General features: G+C 43.7%; 1 protein-coding gene across 3 annotated transcripts in view; it reads right to left on the bottom strand.

Annotated features, from left to right (window-relative positions):
• Positions 1-12,706, bottom strand: part of CNTN5 (contactin 5) — a 667,536-nt gene that overhangs the window by 473,055 nt on the left and 181,775 nt on the right. The window lies entirely within an intron of this gene.

Raw genomic sequence — 12,706 nt, 5'->3', positions numbered from 1 at the left:
ACATCAGGAAGAACTTTCTGACAGTAAGAGCAGTTTGACAGTGGAACGGTCTCCCTAAGGAGGTTGTGGATTCTCCTACCTTGGAGGTTTCTAAGCAGAGATTGGATGGCCATCTGTCATGGATGCTTTAGCTGAGATCCCTGCATTGCAGGGGGCTGAACTCGATGACCCTTGGGGTTCCTTCCAACTCGACAATTCTATTAGTCTAAGTGATAGACAGGTGATAATACTGAGCTAGATGGAGCAGTGGTTTGACTCAAATGGGGAAATGCCCTAGTTCAAGGGTAGAACATCTGCTTTGCATACAGAAGTTATGAAGTTCAATCATGGAAGCTCCAGGTAGGGTTGGAAATTTCTTCTCTCTTTCACCCTGAAGAGTCACTGCCAGTTTGTGTAGACAATACTGAGATATATAGACTAATGGTGTGACTCAGTATAAGGCAACTTCTCTTGTTCCTATTATTAGTTTTTATCAACCTATATAGGCCTGCTGCTATATACAGACACAGCTGAATAAGACCTGCCTCTTGCAACATTTAGGGGAATGGACCCCTAAAAGTACCAGATTCACTTTTGTGCTTCTACAAGATAGAGAAAATCAGTTTATATTTGGTTTATCTGGTCTTGGTCATTTGAGATTGGGATACTTGAGGAAGTAATTCTGCTGGAATTTCAACATGATTTGAAGTGATCTGCACTTCCAAGATGAATCTGCAGATCAAAATTCAATTATCTACCAACTTTCACACTTCCTGACATTCAATTTTTTTTTTAAAAAAACACAACTTAAACTCTATAAGTGGAGAGAAAATACGTATTTAGAAATAAAATAAATTGTTTTTAAAAATATATATTTTAATGTGAATTTTCATGTATATTATAAAGCAACTGCAGATTGATGTGGAAATGGGATGGAACAGATATATGAACATGCAAACCTGACTTGGACTGGAAATCGACTGATTCAACCATCCCTATTTCAAAGAAAGTACAGTGTAGTTAGCAATTAGCTAGAACGTCACAGTAACACAGAACTTCCTCGAATGTTTGACTTCTAACAAGCACTGAGAATGACTCGCAGTGAAATTTCACTAAGCATATTCAAATACAGTGTAAATATGCTTTAATGATAATATAATCTTACAAAGTGCTGATGAATACCCAACAATTACTTACAGTCATCAAGCTGTCTAATTATGAATAATCACTTGGCTCTCATTTACATATTAATGCCAGTGATTTTCATGAAAGGAACATACACAGAATATTGGGTTGGGCTAAGAGAGCAGATTCACTGAAACTAAGAAGGTAGATTCACTGAAATCAAGGAGACTTCAGATACTCATTGATTTCAGTGGGTGCGTTCTAAGCATGACTCAAGCATGCCATTCAACTCATGCAACATACTTTCACTTGTGGAACTTTCCCCCCTCTCCTGCCCCTGTGCATTATCAAAATTGGTCTGACTCCCTGGAGCAGCTGGGGGGGGCATGCAGGGATAAGATAGGGAGAGGAAGTCTCACTGTGTGAACAGGACCAGAACCACAGCCTGTTTTATTTAACCATTCAGGCAACCCTGGACCTAAGATCTAATAAATCCTGCATCTAACAAGCAAAATACTTGTCATGTATCTTATATACACATACATAAGATAGAGGGATAAGATAAGCATTTTCTCTAAGTCAGTAAAGGTAAGGGGACCCCGACCATTAGGTCCAGTCGTGGCTGACTCTCGGGTTGCGGGCTCATCTCACTTTATTGGCCGAGGGAGCCGCCGTACAGCTTCCAGGTCATGTGGCCAGCATGACTAAGCCGCTTCTGGTGAACCAGAGCAGCACACAGAAATACCGTTTACCTTCCCACTGAAGTGGTACCTATTTATCTACTTGTACTTTGACGTGGTTTCAAACTGCTAGGTTGGCAGGAGCTGGGACAGAGCAACAGGAGCTCACCCCGTTGCGGGGATTCGAACCGCCGACCTTCTGATTGGCAAGTCCTAGGCTCTGTGGTTTAACCCACAGCACCACCCGCGTCCCTCAGTACAGCCTAGTGGAAGTTAAACAAGGACCAGCTTTATTCGAAAAGGGCACCTTGTTGTGACTGGTGCCCACTGGAACTGATAGGGTGAAAGCTAGGTAGGCGGCGCCCAAGCCCATAGCAGATGGAGCCAACCAATTATCGGTTTGACCTCAGCTCCTCTTTGCTGAGTTCTACAAGGGCAAAACTGGGACTTAAGGAGCAGGAAGCAAAATAATCTATGACTACAGTATGATTCCTTGTCTCTAGATTACCTACGACATTGGTCTGAATAGGTTTCACTGATGCACAACCTCTTCCAAGGAACCAGCAGTGAGCGATTTTCAACATACGTTCTCCTGTGTTTCCTGATGGAAATTTCAAAGGGGGTGTATTCATAAATAACTATAGAAGAAGAGCTTGCTGGATCAGAGCAGTGGCTCATCTAATTCAGCATCCTGCCCACGCAGTGGCCAAACATCTGCCAGTGGCAAGCAGGACTCAAGCACAAGAGCACTATTTCCCTGCTGTAGCTTCCAGCAACTGGTATTCAGCAGCATTGCAGAGCCTTACTGTCGTGGCTGGTAGCCATACATACAGAGTCCCACAAGAACCATGCCCCCATCATTCCCCCAAGCCTTTTCCAGACTAGCCTTAAGATATTAACCACTGAATCGTGATTGTGTAAACAAGCCTTTTTTAAAAAATAGCAAGGTATCACTGAAAGGGATATCATTAATTAGGGGAAATCACACTTCTCTCGGAGATAATCATGCCTCCTGCTGCTACATATAATAATGTCTACTGTTACTAAAATTAAAAAAGGAAACTCAGTGGGGACCAATCCTTTGTCGCTATTTTTTTAAAAGCCTTTTGTGCAATTAATGATGCTTGTGTATAAGTCAGTTGCAATTTGTCAAATACGGTATTTCCAACTGCAGGTTCCATTGAACAGCCAAAGCCTGTAATGAAGAAACAATATGCTCAACCTTATGGATTAAGATGGATGATATTGATGAGCAGAACCCTTATGGGATTTTGTTGTTGTCATCAGTCCTCAACATTTTTTCCTGCCCTTAACATCCCTGAAGGTATCTCTTGCACAAAACCTCAAAATGTTCACATCAAAATGTTTGCTCCAGGCCTCCAAACTGAGTGACAAGCCCGGTTCCAGGGCTCACTTCAGAGAGTGTTTCTTCACCTGTTGCAAAGTGGATATCCAGCGTTTGGTGAGGCGGATGACACCCATAGCACATGACTGACAAGCTGCATCATTACTTCCCAAAGATCACTTTCTCCAGTCCTTTCAAAATTCTTGTTTCTTCCTAAATTCCTTAGATAATATGCTGAGAAAAAGCTTGTTTCTATATTTCACATTAGCTAACTCTACTCAGAAGTGCTAAGGACATAGGAAGAGTCCTAGACCAGCTTCCTGGCCAATAAAGGGTTGCCACAGGTAGATTTCGGCAAATTTTTGAGATTTAGCAAACAACAACCTTCTTGTCTGGATCAACAACTTTTTTGTCCAGATTTTCACTTTTTTGAAATATGGTAACCCTAAGGTAATCAGATGCTTCTGAAAAGTCCCTGAGGCCCTCCAGAGGTCATTGGACTCCCAGATCCCATCAAGTCTGACCAAGACTGGTGTAAGTCCAAAAAAAGGGGGCATTCTTTAATGTTTTAATGTTGTATTTTAATCTTGTTTTTTAAGCTGTATTTCAATCATTTGTTTTTATATTTGGTGTTAACCACCCTAAGCCCAGTCTTGGCTGGGGAGGGCAGGGTATAAATAATAATAATAATAATAATAATAATAATAATTATTATTATTATTATTATTATTATTATTATTATTATTATTATTATTTATTGGTGTGGGCAAGCAGGGCTTAAGTTGGAACCTAACTCTGTTTAGCTCAGTCACATGACCTGGAAAAAGGTAATCAAATTTTAAAGGTGTTTTTCCCCCCTCTGATATTTTTAGGCTGGTTCAGCCTTGTTCCTGAGTGGAGTTTGGATCTGCTGTAACTTTATCTCAGCTTAATGCACACCAGCTTGTTTTATGTTAGCTTATTGTTTCTAGAACCACACTCTTGGCCTCCTCAGATGAATGGAAAATAGGGTGGTTGTGGGCCTTAGCATAATGTACGCTGGCAGAGCACAGGTGTGGCGTTTGCTCATTCCTTGTGATTTTGTTTGTTCAGGGGGGTGGGAATGGTTAATGTAGACTGACCAATGAGAAAGCTCAGAGGCGGAGCCTACCTGGTTTTGAGGCTCAGCCCAGGGATTTTACCATGGGGTGATTGAGAAGTGAGAGTCAGACAGAGCCAGTAAGACGAACATAGCAGTTGTGACAGCTAGAGTGAGAGACAGGGATAGAACTGAGAGAGAAGAGTGTGACAGTGTGAGATAGTACCACATCTAGTTAAGGGCATACATTTGAGAAACTGTTCTGAATATATTTAAAACTTGTTTGTTCTTCAATAAACTTTAATCTTCGTTGTTGGCTTTACAACCTGATTGAGACTCAGTATTTCACCAGAAGAAACCTGGTTGATGGCAGCCAAAGAATAAAGCAGTGATGTACAGGTCAATATTCCGTGAAACGACTGGGGACTCTGTGTGAATGCCACAAAGGGCATCTGCAGGAGTGTTTCCAGAGCAGGACAGCGCAAAACACTGAAAGGGGAACAGGGTAGTTTCTTATAACAGAACAAGAAAAAAGGGGTTTAGGTGAGACTCAGCAGGGAGGACATTTCACAACCAGGGTGCCACCACTGGGGAGGCCCTTTCCATTTTGGCCAGAGGGCTGGAGAAGCCAGAGAAGATAACCTGGTAAATTTCTGAGTCCTGAGCCATGAAGTGCATCAAAAACCACTCTTTGAACCGAGCCCAGAAATGGGCTGGGAGCCGGTTCCCTTGACAAAGCACCCACATGATATGATCATAACACCCAGTCCCAGTTAGCAATACAGCAGCTGTGTTTTGCACTAATTGGAGTTTCCAAAGCATCTGAAAGGGCAGCCCCACCAAAGAAGAATTTTAAAAAACCACCCTTAGAGTAGTATACTCTGGGGAATATGCATAGAGAGCTGAAGCCAGGTGATAGCTGCCCAGTTACAGTCACATCTGCACACTAGCCTAGGCAGGGGAAAGGCATTCAGCATCCCTAGAGCTGTATGGCAACTTTACACTTGATCAGTTTGCCTAGGGAGACACAAAAGCAAATCCAGTACTGAAACAGAACTGTGGTCCTGTGGGGAAAAAATACCTGATTCTGCCAGGATTCACCAGCTTATGCTAGTTCCCTTCCTAACACCCAAGAACAGGGATGGCCACTCTCCTCATCCCCCAACCGTTTGGCCAGTGGTTGAGGATGATGGGAGTTCTGGAGGGCGCCACATTGCCCTAGATTCTGCCCAGAATCCATCCCTAGCCTTCTGATTTACATACTGGCTCCACCCCCAGCCTGCCAGTTCTAATCTGGCTCCTCCCTATAGAAGCTAGTCCACATATTGGCTCTGTGCCAGTGGAGAATTTAAGGTGGTGTGGGCAGTCCCTCTATATAGCATTGAAAAATGTTGCCCACTCCTGTTTGAATGCATGGACCAAAAGACTGAAGGGGACTCTTGTATTCCAGATAAAGGAGAAAACAGAGGAGGCTGGAATGAAAGCCTTTTTTAAAAAATCCATTCATAATTTTTAATTGTGTTTTGAACTAACCTTTGGCTGTTGTGGCTTAGCATGGTTTTAATTGGAACCGTCAGCTGGTTATGCTGCCTCTGTTACGAAAGAAGTTTGGGTGTTTTCTGTGTTCCTTTTCCAGGTCTTTTATTGCTTATTGCTGATTTTAATTATTGAATGCTGTATTTTTAATATTGTCTTGTTTGTAGACTGCCTAGGGAAGGGTTATAGATCAAGCAGCTAAATAAATAAAAATAAATAACGACTTTCCAGTACAATATCTCCTCAACATGAAGAATTTTCTAAATTTCCTGCCCTTCCCTCAGGTCAGCCCACAAAAAAATCAGCTGTGGATCTTGCTTATAAAACCGATACCTGCACAGCCTGAGCCTAAGCAAGCTTACTCGGAAGCAAGTCTCCCTATGCAGACATTATACCTTCAATGTTAATGGTACAGTGCGTGAGACTGTCCCAACAAGCCCTATACCCAAACACCCTGTGTTCTCTAGCCATTGTGGCTAGTAGCCATTGATAAGTCTTGTTCATGTGAAAGAAGCACAGGGAGCCACACATTGAGTGACCCCTGGTTAAGAATGTCCAAATGCTTGGGAGTTGTTTAAAACTGCAATATTAGGTGCTCAGCTAGTAAAGTGCTCCTTCACATTTCACAAAGCCAAACTATGGAATCCTAGAATTGTCGAGTTGGAAGGGACCCCAAGGGTCATGCAGTCCAACCTCCTGCAATGCAGGAATCGCAGCTAAAGAAGAAGGAGAGGAGTTTGGATTTGATATCCCACTTTATCACTACCCAAAGGAGTCTCAAAGTGGCTAACATTCTCCTTTCCCTTTCTCCCCCACAACAAACACTCTGTGAGGTGAGTGGGGCTGAGAGACTTCAAAGAAGTGTGACTGGCCCAAGTCACCCAGCAGCTGCATGTGGAGAAGCAGGGAAGCAAACCCGGTTCCCCAGATTACGAGTCCACCGCTCTTAACCACTACACCACACTGGCTCTCCATGGTAGACGGCCATCCAACCTCTGCTTAAGAACCTCCAAGGAAGGAGATGCCACAGCCTCCAGAGGGAGACTGTTCCACTGTCAAACATTTCTTATTGCCAGAAAATTCTTCCTGATTTTGAGTCAGAATCTCCTTTCTTCTAATTGGAAGCCATTGGTTCAAGTCCTACCCTCCAGAGCAGGAGAAAACAAGGTTGCTCCATCTTCCATTTGACAGCCCTTGAGCTATCTGAAGATAGCTGTCATACCTCCTCTCTTCTCTTTTCCAGGCTAAACATACCCAGCTCCTTCAACCGTTCCTCCTAAGGCCTGGTTTTGCAGAAATCATTCCTACAAGAGTTGGCGATGGCTACCAACTCAAATGGCTTCAGAAGATGATCAGACAAATTCACAGTAAATAAGGCTATCAGTTGCTTCTAACCACAATGGCTTGTGTTCTCCCTTCGCTCAGGTCTGAATGTTTCACTCAGGTCCTTCTTATGGGCATGCTCTAAGCATCCGGTTGGCCATTGTGAGAACAAAATGCTGGACCAGATGAGCCTTGGACGAGAATCCAGCAGGGATTTTCTAATGTTTGTACATTCTTAATTCTTCCTGTGCTGGGGAACATTTGCTGCTGCTATTATTATTAATACTAATATCATCACCATCATCATCTCCTGTACTTCACCTACCTAGGCATGGAACAAACGGGTTGCAAATTTTAGGCAGAGAGATAAGAACCTTTTTAAAGTGGAAAAAAAATATGATTCCTGTTTATAAGCCAGCTGCATCTCCAGGGCATCTCAAACAAGGCAACCTGGAATCCAGCCCAGGAATCACATTTCCATGTGCTGCAAACTACCAGCCATGGGGTCGATGATCAAGCTTGGTTTGGAGACTCTGTTTGGGAACATCCCAGCATTTCATTTACAGGAAGAGGAAAGGAAGCCAGAGGCTTCGAGCACCCACATTCCTGCTAGATGCATAATAAATCTATCAAGGTCATCTGCCCAAGCAGCTGTTAATCCAGCCTTTGCGCCAGTGAAAGGACGTTGAACAAGAGCGACTGAGGATGCAACACCAGATTTCTCTGTAGTACTGGCAGCTCACACAATGAACTGTTTTGTGTTTCCTTGACCCTCCTGTAGAAATAATATATAGAAGCCTATGCTGTAGAATAACTGGTCACAGGTTAATGGGAAGGGCTGTTGTCAGTCAATGTAGACAGTACTGATTCAGTATAAAGAAGCTTCTTTTACACACAACTATTTAAGCTCTAAGATCTCTCATCACTTTGCAAACAGGAGCCTAAATAATGATTTCTTCAGTGCTTGGCGGAGTATAAAATGGTTTATATCAACTCATTTACCCACAATTAGAGGTGCCAACACTGGTAGATGAATGTAGAATAAGGAGAGGAGAGTTTGGTCCTCTTCTCAAGAGATTTCTGAATGCTCAGGTAGGATGAGCAAAAACCAAACCTGGCTTCCATACCCCATTTATGAATGGAACATGTTTTGAAAAAGGGAGTGTTTGCATAGTGCTGGAAAGCGGCAAACAAATGGAACAGGTGAAATGAAATATTTGTGATGATGACAGGATACTAGTGCCAACAACAACAACAACAAAAACCTGGTTCGCCTTCTCTGCCATTAATAGTGGCCTTACAGAACAGAAATTATGAATGCTGACAAATGACAGGTGAGCTTTCATAGCTCTAGAATTATTCTCTGGCTTGGGCTAAAATCCAAGCTGAATAAGAATTCCTGGATTCCCCACCCCTGCCAGAGGGGAGTTGCTGCAATGATTTGATCATTTTAGTTGCCCCTTTCTGAATGTTTTCCGCTCTACAATATGCTTTTTGAGATGTTATGACCAGAAAGCTCCGTAAGTTCCTGTGATTGCAGGAGAGGGAAAATGAGGCTCTTTTAAAGACACACAGACCCTTCTTTGTTGAGGGGTACAAAGGAACATAAAACTGAGTCATGCCATCGGTTTATCTAGTACAGAGGTCAGCAACCTTTTTCAGCCATGGGCCAGTCCACCATCCCTCAGACCATGTGATAGGCTGGACTCTATTTCGGAAAAAATATATGAACGAATTCCTATGCCCCACAAATAACCCAGAGATGCATTTTACATAAAAGGACACATTCTACTCATGTCAAAACACGCTGATTCCTGGACCATCCATGGGCCAGATTTAGAAGGCAATTGGGCCGCATCCGGCCCCTGGGCCTTAGGTTGCCTACCCCTGATAGTACCTCATATAGTGACTGGCAGTTACTCTCTGGGGTTTCAGACAGGGGATATTCTAAGGCCTATCTGGAGAGTGAACACTGGGCCTTCTGCATGCAAAGCAGATGCTCTACCAATGATCTTTCACCAGCTGCACTTACAAAATGGCTCAGGCTCATAATTTACAAAGGAGGAAATAAGAGGGAAGGTGGGAGACATTTTTACAACTCCCATTTCTGTTTTGCAAAGAACTTACTTCTGAGCTTTTGCCCTGAGGCCCACTTACTCTCCCAGTGAAACCATCAGGCTGTGCACACCACAGCCAGAGTCATTTTTTCCCCTGTAGCTCAAAACCATTGACAAATTCAATCTAAGTACTTAATGGAGGTAGCAATAGTAGGTTCTGTTGCAGCTTGGCTTTGAAGTTTATCAGAGAGTGGCAAGGATAATTATAAAAGACAAGAGATTAAAAGCAACACTCCTTTTAATCAGTATGATATAGCTACAGAGTGTTTTTTCTCACATAAAAGACCAGCTTTAAGATATCAAGAGGTTTAGGAGGACCTTCAAAAGCAGTTGCTTTTCCTTTTCCTTTTCTTCCCTTTCTACTTCCAAGCACCTGCAAACTGGGTTGTTTTGTTTGTCTCCTATACATCGCCACAGCAATTTCTGTTAAATCCCATTCTTCCCCTTGTAACATACTGATGTTTTATCTTTTTTAAGCCTCATGTTTCTTTCATGTAGCAAGTTTTTGTTGTTGTGGGCCGCAATATCTTAATGGGCAATCTTTTCCAGGCACATATCACTAACAACACAATGGCAATCTCTTGCCAGAGTGGTTTATTTCCATGATTGCGCAAGGGTGTGTGTGTGTGTTTGTTTGTGCATCTGAGGCTTGCGTTTAATTTCAACTCCTTCCATCAAATTGAAATACTCCCCAAACTGTTTTTGAATTCAAAGGAGTTTGATTGCTCAGTCGGTACGGCGTGAGACTCTTAATTTCACGGTGGGTTTGAGCCCCACATTGGGCAAAAAGATTCCTGCATTGCAGAGGGTTGGACTAGATGAACCTCGTGGTCCTCTTATAATGCAAGCAAGCTAAGTGGAAATGCCAGTTATGTCTAAAATTTCTAGAAGGACCATTAACTGACAGCAGTTTTTGGCTTAAGAACTTTACATCGCCAAGGCCATTGGTGGGGAACCTCACAACAACCCTGTGAGGTAGATTAGGCTGAGAGGCAGTGGCTGGCTGAAGGTCACCCAGTTAGCTTGTTATCCCTGGTCCTTTACTGCAGACTACTGCTTATAAATAAAAGTAATGAAATAAGTTGTTAGTACAGTGGTACCTTGGTTTACTTAACAGGGGTCAGCAAACTTTTTCAGCAGGGGGCCGGTCCACTGTCCCTCAGACCTTGTGGGGGGCCGGACTATATTTTGGGGGGGGAAATGAACAAATTCCTATGCCCCACAAATAACCCAGAGATGCATTTTAAATAAAAGGACCCATTCTACTCATGTAAAAGCACTCTGATTCCTGGACCGTCTGCAGGCCGGATTTAGAAGGTGATTGGGCCGGATCCGGCCCTGGGCCTTAGTTTGCCTACCCATGGTTTACTAACTTAATCCGCTTCCAAGGCAAAGTCCACAAGCCAAAACACCTACTTCCAGTTTTGCAGCGTTTTTAATCCACGTTGTTCATAAACCAAGCTGTTCTTAAACCAAGGTACCACTGTATTATATTTCTGAAGTATTTCATTTATTCAAGAGCCATTTCCCCCCCCCCATTCAGCCCAGAAATAAGACACTCCTCTAGCAGTGCAAACCCAGACATGCCTACTCAGAAGTAAGCCCCTTCTGTTTCAATGCGACTTTCTCCCTGGTAAGTGGGTGTAAGAATGTAAGCTCAGCAACTCATCTGGATTTCCATTCATGTGGTGTTATAAAGTGTAAAGCGGTTACCAGACTTTATTTAGATGTTGTAAAAAGCCTCGTTTCTATTAAAGCATGTGTCTCTTTCTCTTTGAAGGGGTTCCTATTTTATCATCCTTTACTAACGCTGAGGTTCTTTGCTACCTTGCTTTCAAAATGCTTTATCATTTTTGACACATGCTTTCAGATCACTATGCGCAAGTCACTGTGTGCACAACTGGTTCTTTTAAGGAGGAGGGGAGCTCTTTCTATATCTTGGAGAACCCAACTGTGCCAAAAGTATCTCCACTTTCCTCCTCCACCACCACCCATCTGTCAATTAGTAAGAAAAAGGAAACTATCAAGGAGTTTTGTTGTGCTTACCCTACTTTCAAGGGTGCCAAAGGGGTGTATATGAGCATCATTTCTTACATTCTACAAAGCATCTCCTCAAACTGTGTCACTTCGCAGCCTTCCCAGGTGACTGCATTTCAACTGAAGCCCAGAGGAAACTTCTCCTATGGGGCTTTTTCACATCAGGAAGCATAGGCAGATAGGGGGGCTGCAGGGGGCTGCAGAAATGCTTATAGGAAAAAACAAAAATAGAAAAAACCAACTAGCGGTAGAGTGGTAGAGTTCTGCATTGCATGCAAAAGATCCCAGGTTCAATGCCCATCATCTCCAAGTAGGGCTGGTCAATATTTCCATCTTAAACCTTGGAGAACTAATGTTGGACTATGCAGACAATACTGAGCAAGATGGACCAATGGTTTGATGGAGTAAGGCAGCATCTTATAATAATAATAATAATAATAATAATAATAATAATAATAATAATAATTTATTATTTGTACCCCGCCCATCTGGCTGGGTTTCCCCAGCCATTCTGGGCGGCTTCCATAGAAACCAAAAATACACTAAAATATCACAGATTAAAAACTTCCCTGAACAGGGCTGCCTTAAGATGTCTTCTGAATGTCAGGTAGTTATTTATCGCTTTGACATCTGATGGGAGGGCGTTCCACAGGGCAGGCGCCACTACCGAGAAGGCCCTCTGCCTGGTTCCCTGTAGCTTTGCTTCTCGCAATGAGGGAACCGCCAGAAGGCCCTCGGCGCTGGACCTCAGCATCCGGGCAGAACGATGGGGGTGGAGACGCTCCTTCAGGTATACTGGGCCGAGGCCGTTTAGGGCTTTAAAGGTCAACACCAACACTTTGAATTGTGCTCGGAAACGTACTGGGAGCCAATGTAGGTCTTTCAAGACCGGTGTTATATGGTCTCGGCGGCCGCCCCCAGTCACCAGTCTAGCTGCCGCATTCTGGATTAGTTGTAGTTTCCGAGTCACCTTCAAAGGTAGCCCCACGTAGAGCGCATTGCAGTAGTCCAAGCGGGAGATAACCAGAGCATGCACCACTCTGGCGAGACAGTCCGCGGGCAGGTAGGGTCTCAGCCTGCGTACCAGGTGGAGTTGGTAGACAGCTGCCCTGGACACAGAATTGACCTGCGCCTCCATGGACAGCTGTGAGTCCAAAATGACTCCCAGGCTGCGCACCTGGTCCTTCAGGGGCACAGTTACCCCATTCAGGACCAGGGAGTCCTCCACACCAGCCCGCCCCCTGTCCCCCAAAAACAGTACTTCTGTCTTGTCAGGATTCAACCTCAATCCATTAGCCGCCATCCATCCTCCAACTGCCTCCAGGCACTCACACAGGACCTTCACCGCCTTCACTGGTTCTGATTTGAAAGAGAGGTAGAGCTGGGTATCATCTGCATATTGATGGACACCCAGTCCAAACCCCCTGATGATCTCTCCCAGTGGCTTCATATAGATGTTAAAAAGCATGGGGGAGAGGACGGAACC

Source organism: Podarcis raffonei, chromosome 4, assembly GCF_027172205.1.
Source record: "Podarcis raffonei isolate rPodRaf1 chromosome 4, rPodRaf1.pri, whole genome shotgun sequence".
NCBI lineage: Eukaryota > Metazoa > Chordata > Lepidosauria > Squamata > Lacertidae > Podarcis > Podarcis raffonei.
Note: the sequence above shows the minus strand (reverse complement) of the source record. Positions and strands in the feature narration are given on the sequence as shown.